Source organism: Coptis chinensis, chromosome 1 (assembly GCF_015680905.1).
Source record: "Coptis chinensis isolate HL-2020 chromosome 1, ASM1568090v1, whole genome shotgun sequence".
Lineage (NCBI taxonomy): Eukaryota > Viridiplantae > Streptophyta > Magnoliopsida > Ranunculales > Ranunculaceae > Coptis > Coptis chinensis.
Genome location: NC_141456.1, coordinates 5,488,688 through 5,500,089, shown reverse-complemented (window position 1 = coordinate 5,500,089; position 11,402 = coordinate 5,488,688). Strand labels below are relative to the sequence as shown.

General features: G+C 34.0%; 1 long non-coding RNA gene across 6 annotated transcripts; it reads right to left on the bottom strand.

Annotated features, from left to right (window-relative positions):
* Positions 1-259: 259 nt before the first annotated feature.
* On the bottom strand, positions 260-10,931 carry LOC147521605 (uncharacterized). Of its 6 annotated transcripts, none has more exons than XR_015203911.1 (8): positions 9,542-10,931; positions 8,441-9,165; positions 7,924-8,010; positions 7,233-7,841; positions 7,015-7,136; positions 6,329-6,660; positions 916-1,263; positions 260-678 (listed from the first exon to the last, which is right to left on the bottom strand). It is a non-coding gene; the product is annotated as an uncharacterized LOC147521605 (long non-coding RNA). The 6 variants fall into 6 exon arrangements; XR_015203906.1 differs by having other exon boundaries at positions 7,233-7,410; positions 7,493-7,841; positions 8,441-10,926; XR_015203924.1 differs by having other exon boundaries at positions 6,329-6,471; positions 8,441-10,928.
* Positions 10,932-11,402: the final 471 nt, after the last annotated feature.

Genomic DNA, 11,402 nt, shown 5'->3' with positions numbered 1-11,402 from the left:
TCATAATATCAGAAATATCGATTTTTGTGTAGCTCTGATATGGTTACTTCTTTCATTCCGATTATTTGATCAAGTGCAGGCGTCAAGAAGCTTTGTAAATGCTTGGGGGTAAAATTAACCAAGCACTACGCATGAACATTAAAGAGCAAACACCAGCCCCAGGCTACCGTTATAAAACTTAAAAACGCTTTGGTACAAAGCATAGTTTTGTCGTCATTTGAGCTATGCTGTCAAAGGCACTGCATTATAATCAGCACTCTTTCCACAGAAAACTTGTAAACTTGAAAATATATAATACCAAAACAGGAAAGAGGCTAATAAGACATTACGGGTAATGCTAGAGCATTCTGTCTGGAGGTTCAAATGACGCCGAAGCAGAAAGTAACCTTACTTCTCTAGGTGACAGTCCCACCATAAAAACACAGAATCTGTGAAAGTGCGGCCACAAACACAGGGACAACAAAAGTTGCTCCATGAAGAAATCATGAGGATGAATCATTGATTCCTTGTTCCTCATTCGGATACTTCCCATCACTTCGGAGCCTATCCCTCCTTCTGTAAACGATCTTAAATTATTAACCCCCACCATGTCTAAAACAATCCCGCATGTCCTTATACACTGCTCCCAAAAGGACACTTACCAACACTAACATTTGCAAGAATTAGCCAAAAATCTACCTGGCAAGGATTTCACACAATTTAGAATAATGAATGATATAGCGTAAAATACTGAATGAGAAAATAGCCAAACTATTGATTACATCTGGCAAGAATTGCAAAGTTGAACGAACTATATCTTGGACTATGCATGTAAACAACTGAATAGCATGTAAAGCAACAAAGTTTTTTCAGCAGAAACAATCTGAAGGATTTATAGCTAAAAGCAACATGTAAAGCAACGATGGTTATCCATACCATCTGATGCACCACCAAGCCATCGTTGGCGCTAGCATAACCAAAGAGTTGCTAAACCCAACCTTAAAAGGGTTTATCGAGGCACCAAGCATCTTTCCAGAATCGGACCTTATCACCTTTCCCAACGAAATTGGTGGCGTTTTCTTTAGACTTGCTCATGCTAGCAAGAATGTCGTGCCAAAAGCTGCAGCCTTAGGTGTCTAGGCTAGCCTCCTAGGGTCAGATTTTGATCTTTCATGTGTAGTAGAAGACTTCTAGCAACCACCTGTCATCTTTCCCCAACCAAATGTAGTTCAAACTTCAAACGGAGCACTTGCGCAACTGTCACTCTTTTCAAATGCTGAACCACTTGAAAATTGTAGAAATAATGTGAACTCACTAATTCAATATCATCAAAGACCCAGGTGAAGTAGAGCTATAAGAATTTACATCGATAGGATTACGAGCATACTAGATACAAACATTAAGGATAAACTCTTCAAGACGTTACCAAATTAAGAATGCAGTTTGACCTAGAATGACTTCTTCACCTATTACATCTACGGATGAAACTAAAAAGAATGACATCTTTACCCAAAAGATTGGATGGTACAGTTACATTGTCCATTCTAGTAAAGTATCGGAAATTGGTTTCATGTTCTATAGTAAACAAACAATATCCTATCGACCTCTATAAATTTCAAATTTGCAAGGAATGAGCGCCTGCCCATATGACTATACTGAGTGACTAGGGAAACGATTTTTACCTCGACCCTTAAACCTTACTATAGAGTATAGACTCTACTAGAGGAACAACCTTACATTTCTACTGTCACGTACCTAGGCCCAGAGTTTGTCCTCTACCTTTATATGATATAATATACATCAATAAAATATTAGTTAACTGAAAAACAAAAAATAGAAAAAAGAGCTACTGCATGTAAGGGAAATCACTTCTAGATTACCACCAAACAGTCAACACAACCCATCCATGCATTCAATAGTATGTCAAGGTCTGGGCGTCTGGCTATAGTAGCGACATAGCATCCAACTCCTTTGGGATCGAAACTCTGGTAAGTACACTAAACATACACAATTACACATCTATATGTAAACCGAAAATATACCATATCTGGGTATTAAATTCTGCTTTTTTGTCATTTAACAGTTCACACCCTATCACCATAGCACTTAAAGAGTTAAAGTTACTCTTATAAGAAATCCTCCAGTGTATAGTGTATACTGTATACACCACAGAATATGTTGGACCTTTTGTGTTTGAGTGTGTGTATGTGTGTGTTTGCTCACTGCAGAACATGTTGTCAGTAACCAAATCTTTTTGTGTGTGCCCACTCGTGTGTTTTGGGTTGGGGTATCCCGTGACGACTCACCCAACTCCACCCTAACTTAAGATTAAAACATCTGGCGTAGTCGTTATCCTTCTCAGGCTAGGCCCCTGTCCAATGAAAATAGGCTGGAAAAAAATCTAATGAGTAGTGCTTTCAGCAGCTATGTGAGTCACCCAAGGTAAATTATTTGATCAAATCCAATTCTGCTTGCTAAATTCAATCTTGTGAAACCAGACTTGCTGATTACAATCAACTAAGATTGAATTTTAATAGAACCCCAAAAGTTAACGATTAATCAGATGTTCAAATTTCAAAGTTATGACACCAAACCTTCTTTTCGCCACAGGCCTTCCCCTTTTTGCCTTTCTTCCACATTGTGTACCTTTGTCGACAATGTTACTCCATCTAAAAGTTCTTTTATACCAACCTAAGCGTAACCCGAACACATCGTCTTTTTGGTAGTTGAAGGAAACACCTACGTAATCCTACAAACTATGAAATCAAAAGAAAACATAGCATATGAGCGCGTATCTAGAAACCTTAATTAGATATTGATTTTTAAATAATCCCCTAGAAGTCATATATCAACTGTATATTAAGTATACATGTGAACCGAATGAAATTGTAACGTGGTGTTCATAACAACGTACAATGTGTTATAATAATATATACCTTCTTTTGGCATGTGTTTTCTGAATGGTCAAAAGATTCTTAACTTTGTATCCTGAAATAAAAATATCCTCAAAAGATATTGGCTCTGTTTTGAAAAAGAAACAAGTTTTTTATTTTTAAGATAAAGACCTTTATATGTTGAAGAAATCACAAAAGAAGCAGAAGAACGAGAAGGAGGAGGAGAAGTTATAAACTAAATGTCATAATCTAGCGTTCTCAAATGACATTCATCATACAACGTTTTGTAATAAAAAAAACTGCCAGTCAAAAGATAATACCATTGCAACGAAATCAAAACAAAAGAGCTAATAATGCATGGATCGGAATATTTAAAAAAAAAAACATTTGGAGAAAACCTAATTACATAATAATATTTTTTGTAAAACAGTTTTCGGTATAAATCAAATTATTGTAAGCTTACAGTATAACAGTTATAAATGTCATAATCCAGCGTTCCCACAAAGATATTTATCACTCTTAAAACATGAAAAAAAAGAAAGAAAATGTTTTGAAAATGTTTTAGTGATTTTGTAAGAAAACAATGAGTGGAAATATTATGGGACAGTTAAGAATTGTCTGTTATATATAGGAAAGATAATCAGTTGTTGGTATCCAACAGCAACGCCAATATGTATCAGTTTTTGGTATCCAAACCTTCTTTTCACTACAGGCCTTCTCCTTTTTTCCTTTCTCCCACACCATCTACCCTTTTCGACAATTTTGATCCATCTAGCAGTTCTTTTATAAGAACCAGAGTGTTACTCAAACACATCGTCTTTATATTACTACTGTAGTAGAAGTTGGGGTTGTTAAGGAAACACATATATAATCGTACAAACTATGAAATCAAAAGAAAATATAGCATATGAGTGTATCTAGAAACCTACTTTCAACAAGAAATTGATTTTAAGCAAGGCCCTAGAATCATATATCAGCATATAGTGTGTATGCAGGTGACCAAGTGAAATTACAATATGGTTTCATAACAACGTAAAGTGTGAGATGATAATGTCCAATGTCTCTTGTTTACTATCTATTTGTTTTTTGTATCCTTAGGATTATCCTCAGAAGATATTGGCTCTGTTTTGAAAAAGAAACAGTTTTTTTTAGACTTTTAAGACAAAGACATTACTAAACAAGTTTTGATAGAAAAAGAAAACGACATTAAAAATTTTCTTTTTATTTCTTTAGAAGAAAAGAAAGGAAAAAAGAGAGTTATAAACGGAATGTCATAAACTAGCGTTCCCAAATAGACATTCATCATATAGTTAGTAAAACATTTTGTGGTCGCAAACCGGATTGTAAATGAAAATAAATGATAAAGTTTTTTCTAAAACAGATTTTGGTATGAAACAAGTTTTGAAAAAGATGTATTGTCAACGTTTTGCAAGCAAAAATAAAACATCATTAAAGATAAATGCCATAATCCAGCGTTCCCAAATAGACATTTATCACTTTAAAAGTTTAAAGAAGCATGAAAAAGGGAAAGTGAAAAGGTTTTACTGATTTCGTAAGAAAAAAATGGGTCAGGAAATATTTTGGGACAGTTAGATGACTTAATTTTTTGTGATATATAGGAAAAGAAATCAGCTGATGGTATCCAAATATAAAGCCAGTGTCTTCAGAATATATACCAATTTAAAACCCTAATTTAAGTTAAGTACAAAAGCGTGTTTCTTACAAACAAAACATTCGAACTCGGTAATCTCAAATTATATATAGTTTGGTAACACACTAACACTGGAAATCAACTGTTGAACAGAATACAACATATTGATAATTGAACAAGGTAACTGGACTTGCCGTTAAACACATTACTCAGGAAATTAAGTCGTGAAGTTTAAATGACGAATCATTAGATCATACTATTACTCATGATTATTACCAACAGGAAATTATATTTTCAATGGAGAAACTATATAATAGGGCAATAGAAAGCAATAACGAAGAAGGTAAAAAAACAAAAAACTGAAAAGAGACGAACTAGAGAAACTTGTATTGTTTTCCTGTTGATCATTCCTAAGAATTCTCGACTTGTTCTAGTATTTATAATGACTTGGGGTTTAAACACATTACACTTAGTCAATAGAGTGTTTTCAATTGTCACGAAGTTTTAATGAGTACTCGATTAACAACATTATTATTATTAATTAAGTTAACCCTAGAATTTCTAATGAGTTGGAAGAATTGAGACCGTACCTCGTTGTTGTTGTTGGTATTTTCCTTGCTGCACTTTCTCCGCTTGAGCACTTTATTTGTGACTCAATTTACTCGAGCCCTTTTTAATTATTAGGATATACGGTCGGGTAGGAAATTGATTTTAAGTAAAACCCTAGAACTCATATATTAGCATTTATTAGTAAAGTGTGTTAAGATAATATATACCGTCATTTGTTTACTATCTACTTGTTCTCTAAATGGTCACTAGAATGTTAACTTTAAGTCCTGGACACCCTCTAATTTGTATCCTCAAAAGATATTGGCTCTGTTTTGAACCAAACACAGATTTTTTTAGAAAAGGATCTTGTACACTAAACAAGTTTAGATAAAAGAAGAACACACCATTGTAGTGTTTTTATTTTGGAAAAAAATAAAAGAAAAAAGAGAGAAGTTACAAACAGAATGCCGTCATAAACTAGCGTTCCCATACAGACATTCATGATATATTTTTAAAAAACGTTTTGTAGTCGTAAAAAGATGCAGTAAAAAAATTAAATACCAAATGTCATAATCCAGCGTTCCCATACAGACATTCATGATATATTCATGATATACAACGTTCCCACAGACATTGGTGAGTGGTGACTATGGAAAAAGAAAATTATATAAACATCATTAATGATAAATGCCATAATCCTGCGTTCCCTAAAAGACATCCATCACTTTAAAAAACATGAGAAAAAGAAAGTTTTTGAAAAGGTTTTACTGATTTTGTAAGATAACAATATGAGTCTGGAAATATTTTGAGACAGTTAGAAGACTTATATTTATTGTTATATATATATAGGAAAAGCCAATATCTTCAGAATTTATATACCCTAATTTCTGTTAAATACAAAACGTGTTTTCAACTCCAAGACATTCATTGAAGATTGTATTCATCTCAAAGTATACAACTTCTGGAACTCAGTAATCTCGAAGTATAGATTAGTAACACTGAAAATTAAGTCTTCAACAGAATACATCATATTGAAACAACGTAACTTACTTTAACAATTAATCATATTGCTCAGTAAATAAACTGTGCTTCTCTTCTAGAACTAAAGACACAGCGGAAATCACCTAGAAATCTGTGGCACAGAGTCAGGATAGTTACAAAACTCAATCACCTACTTCTTTGTTTGGTGTTTGGCAAACGATAAATGAATTTAAAACGATTTCAGAAATAAGAAGATGTATTTTAAAAAGTATACCTGCGCCAAAACACTCGATGACTGAAAAGCACTTTGGAGCTCCTGCTAAAAATCTAAAGAGAGGTGCTTCCAACGGTGAAGTGTGTCACACCCGAGGAAAATTTACATGATCAAGTTCGACTCCGTTTGTTACCTTCAATCTCCTGAAATCAGAGTGGTTCTGACATTATTGTGTTTGAAACTTCAATCCCGCATTCGAAGAAGAGACCTTGTGACATTCTTCATGATTGTGTTGCTGTTGCTCTCAATTGTGACAATACTAAAAACGGATTAAAAAGTGTTTTCAATTTTTAGGGTTTATGAAGTCGAGTACTGGATCAATCAAGGACAACCTGCAATAAAGATTACTTATCTATAAAAACAATAAAAGGTACCAGTCCAAGACCACAAACGCTGGATCTAAGGAAAAAGCCACAAACAAGGTCCGAAAAGGGGGTAAAAGATTCAGTGTGAAAAACCATCTAAACCCATCTCCTGTACTTTTCCAATCTTCAACTTGAATTACTAATCAACCCCCTGAAGTACTAATCAACCCCCTATAATGTTTTACTCAAGTCCATATTACCATTCCCAATGAAATCTTATCTTGATGTAAAGCTTTCCATAACAAACAAACATAAATGCAAATACCAAAAACGTGGCGGTTTAAAAATGAGAAAATTTTCAACAGTTTAAAAGACACTTACAAATTCTGGGAGTCCAAAATTCTGCTCAAATAATTGGCAACCGATAGCTGCACTAAAAAACCTTAACGTTAAGCTTCTAAACAACGCCAGTCTAGTAAGCCGACAAACCCAATGCCCACTTCCTTGAATTGAGCAGTTCCAATCAAATAAGAAAGAATTTTAGTAAAACTTTAAATTAAACGATTAATCAAATATTTAAAGTTACGAACATAACATACCAAAACTACACCACAGGATAACTCCAGCTTGCTTTGACACATAATCAACACCTAAAAAACTTGTCCCCGAATTCCGAGAGTTGGTCATTTGCTCCTTTACATCCTTCCTCTTACGGATCTCAGACAGTAGGGTAGCAGTTTACGACCCTCTAACAGTAATGAACTGAGGCAAGCAAACCTAAAAAAGCTCCTAATGAATACCATTAAATTACACAAGGAAGCCATAAAATCAACTCAATCTACCAAGGAAATGAACTTACTCTTATAAAGTTATCCTCTAGTGTATACACTGCAGAATATGTTGGATTCATTTGTGTTTATGTGTGTGTGTGTATTTTGTTTTCTTTTTTTCTTGTTTGTTCACTGCAAAACATGTTGCCAATAATTAAAATCATTTGTGTCTGCCCACTCATGTGTTTTGGGTTGGTGTATGCTGTGACGACCCACCCAACTCAACCCTAACTTTGGATTAGAACGTTTGGGGAAGTCGTTATCCTTCTCAGGCTAGGCCCCTGTCCAGCATACATACCAGATGCCATGGCTCCAAAAAGGCAGAGCATAGTGCCCATGACACCTCCTAGTAACGAAGGATGCCACAAACCACCCCACCTGTGCAAAAGATATAACTTAAGAGATTCGTACGAAAATGAAAGAGCAAACACAAAATCTAAGCTAGTTTTCAACCACCGACCTCGAAAGCCATTGGTACAAAGTAGAGATTTGTCACCATTTGCAGACTGCATGTCTTCAACGTTACTGAACGTTGTGGGATTCGAAACTACCATTAACATGACAAAACAAGAAAATCACACAAAAAAAATGTATAATCCACACAGATTTTATTTAACTAAGACATTATTTGAAGAATATTCTATCCCAAAAAATATTTAACCAAATTAATAATAAAAATCTTATTTACAGTCCCCAAAATGACTAAAGTAAATAAAACTAATAACTAACAAAACTATCTCAAAGCAAAGTAGGTTTAAAAATGAAAAAGTCAAAAAACAAATTAATAAAGGAAAGATGTGTGACAACTTAGAAAAAATAGCGAAGAAAGCGAAAGTAAGCATACGACTTAAAACCAAGAAAAAGCAATAACTTGAAAAACAGTTAACTGCTATAGGTAAAATAGAACACATGGCAGAAAAATACATATATGAAAAACTGAAACACCTTTTACAATGAGAATCTGGAATTGTCCTTACCTTTAAAGTGCCAGTCTGAGACCACAAACACCAGATCTAAAGAAAAGTCAAAACAAGTCCAAAAAAGTGCCCAAAATCTTCACTGCTTAAACAACCACACAAGGACAATCTGCTGATTTTTGTCCTCTTTCAGATCCCAACCTATCTTCTGTGCTTTTCCATTCTTCAACTCGTATTATTAACCAGCGCCCCGTAATCCATTCCCAAAGGACATTTATCCAGATGTAAAGTGTTATAAAACAAACAAACACAAATGCAAATACCACAAATGTGTAAAAAAACTAATGGAGGTTTCGAAATGAGAACACTAACAACAGTTAAAAGGTGCATTCTGGGAGTCTGAAACTCTGCTAGAATGGCTTGTCCGTAATGATAAGATCATAGGACCAATACCTGAACTAGAGAACCTTAACATCGGGTGTCTATGAGATTTCAAACTTGTAAGTATTACAGAACAAAGAAACATAAATGCAAATGCCACAAATGTGAAAACAAAATGGAGGTTAAGAAATGAGAAAACTTACAGCAGTTTAAACTTTAAAAGACACTTATAAAATCTGGGAGTCCAAAGTTTTTCTAGAATGGATGTTTAAAATTTTATTGGCAATCAGCAACTAAACTGAAGAACCTTAACTTCGAGCATGTATATGATTCCAATCTAGTAAAGCTGACACAAAATCTACAAGAAGATCTAAACCACCCAGACAAGGCCAATGTCCACTTCCCTGAAATAGAACAGTTTGAGGGAAAAACTTAGCATCTGCAACAGTTTCCCATACCTCACAAAAATCTCAGCGACATTACATGTACAGGTGTGGACCAAGGTTTAACAACCTAAAATAACTGATTAGAGTATTTGCCAATACTCATATATCTCTTACTAGTTATCACATACTCCGCCCTAATCTATCGAACCTCAAGCTTATTATTGGCACTTTGCCTCTTCTTTATTATTCACAAGTTCAATAGAAAGAATATAGTTTCATCTAACCCTAGCCATTGACACTTGTGGTTGTCTTCTATGTCATTTAAAAAAATATAACTAACTAAAGACACTATATGAAAAATATCACAAACAAAAACATAATTTACAAAGTATACCTGCCGCTGAACACTCGACTATTACACAGCACTTTGAGGTCCCGCTGGAAAAAATCTAACTCAACGGCCAAGTGAGTCACACAAGGTAAATTTATTTGATCAAATCCAATTCTGCTTGCTAAATTCAATCTTGTGAAACCAGACGTGTTTGCACATTTTTGCTTGCCGATTACAATCAACTAGGATTGAACTTTAATAAAACCCCGAAAGTTAACAGTTAATCAGATGTTCAAAGTTATGACACACCAAACCTTCTTTTCGCCACAGGCCTCCCCTTTTTTGCCTTTCTTCCACAGTGTATCCCTTTGTCAACAATGTTACTCCATCTAAAAGTTCTTTTAAAACTGCCAGTCAAAAGATAATACCATTGCAACAAAATCAAAACATTCCAGCGTTCCCATAGAGACATCGGTCACTTTATATACACGAATTTTTTTTTTAAAAAAAACATATGGGAAAAACCTAATTACACAATAATATTTTTTCTAAAACAGTTTTTGGTACAAATCAAATTATTGTAAGCATAAAACAGTATAAACAGTTATAAATGTCATAATCCAGCATTCCCACAAAGACATTTATCACTCTAAAAAACATGAAAAAAGGAAAGGTTTTGAAAAGGTTTTAGTGACTTTGTAAGAAAACAATGAGTCAAGAAATATTTTGGGAATTTTCTGTTATATATAGGAAAGATAACCAGTTGTTGGTATCCAACAGCAACGCCAATATGTATCAGTTGTTGGTATTCAAACCTTCTTTTCACTACAGGCCTTCTCCTTTTGCCTTTCTCCCACATTTTCTCCCTTTCTCGACAATTTTGATCCATCTAGCAGTTCTTATGTACTTAGTGTAGTAGAACGTGGCTTCAAGAACCACAAAAGACAATATTTGTGTGTTAAGGAAACACATATGTAATCGTACAAGCTATGAAATCAAAAGAGAATAATATAGCATATGAGTGTGTATCTAGAAACCTACTTTCAACAAGAAATCAATTTTGTTAAACCAGACAGGAATGACAGCAAACCTTCTTTTTTGCCTTTCTTTCACATTGTCTACCGCTTTTCGACAATTTTGCTCCATCTAGCAGTTCTTTTATATGAACCAAAGTGTTACTTGAACACATAATCTTTATAGTACAAGCATAGTTGGAGGTGTCTTCGAGAATCATAAAGACAATATTAGTGTGTTAAGGAAACACATATAATCCTACAAATTATGAAAATAAGAGAAAATAGCATATAAATGTGTATCTAGAAACCTACTATCAACCAGAAACTGATTTTTAAGTAAAGCGCAAGAATTCATATATCAGCATATATTAAGTATTTGGTGAACCGAGTGAAATTACAATATGGTGTTCATAACAACATAAAGTGTGTTATGATAATGTATATCGTCTTTTGTTTTCTGAAACATTTTGCAAAAAAGCTATCAACCAAATGTCATAATCCAGCGTTCCCAAAGACATCGGTCACTTATGAAAAGTATATTTTATAATTCATTAGGAAAAATGTACACTATAATGGTTTTGAAAACGTCGATAAAGATAAATGTCATAATCCAGCGTTCCCAGTAAGACACTTATCACTTTAAAAAACATGGGGAAAAAAAAGAGGAAAGGTTTTGAAAACGTCAATAGAGATAAATGTCATAATCCAGTGTTCCCAATATGACATTTATCACTTTAAAAAACATGAAAAAAAAGGAAAGGTTTTTGGAAAGTTAGAAGACTTGGTTTTCTGCTCTATACAGTAAAAAAACTCAATCACCTACTTGTTTGTTTGGTGTTTGGCAAACGATAAATGAATTTAAAACGATTTCAGAAACAAGAACATGTATTTTAAAAAGTATACCTGCC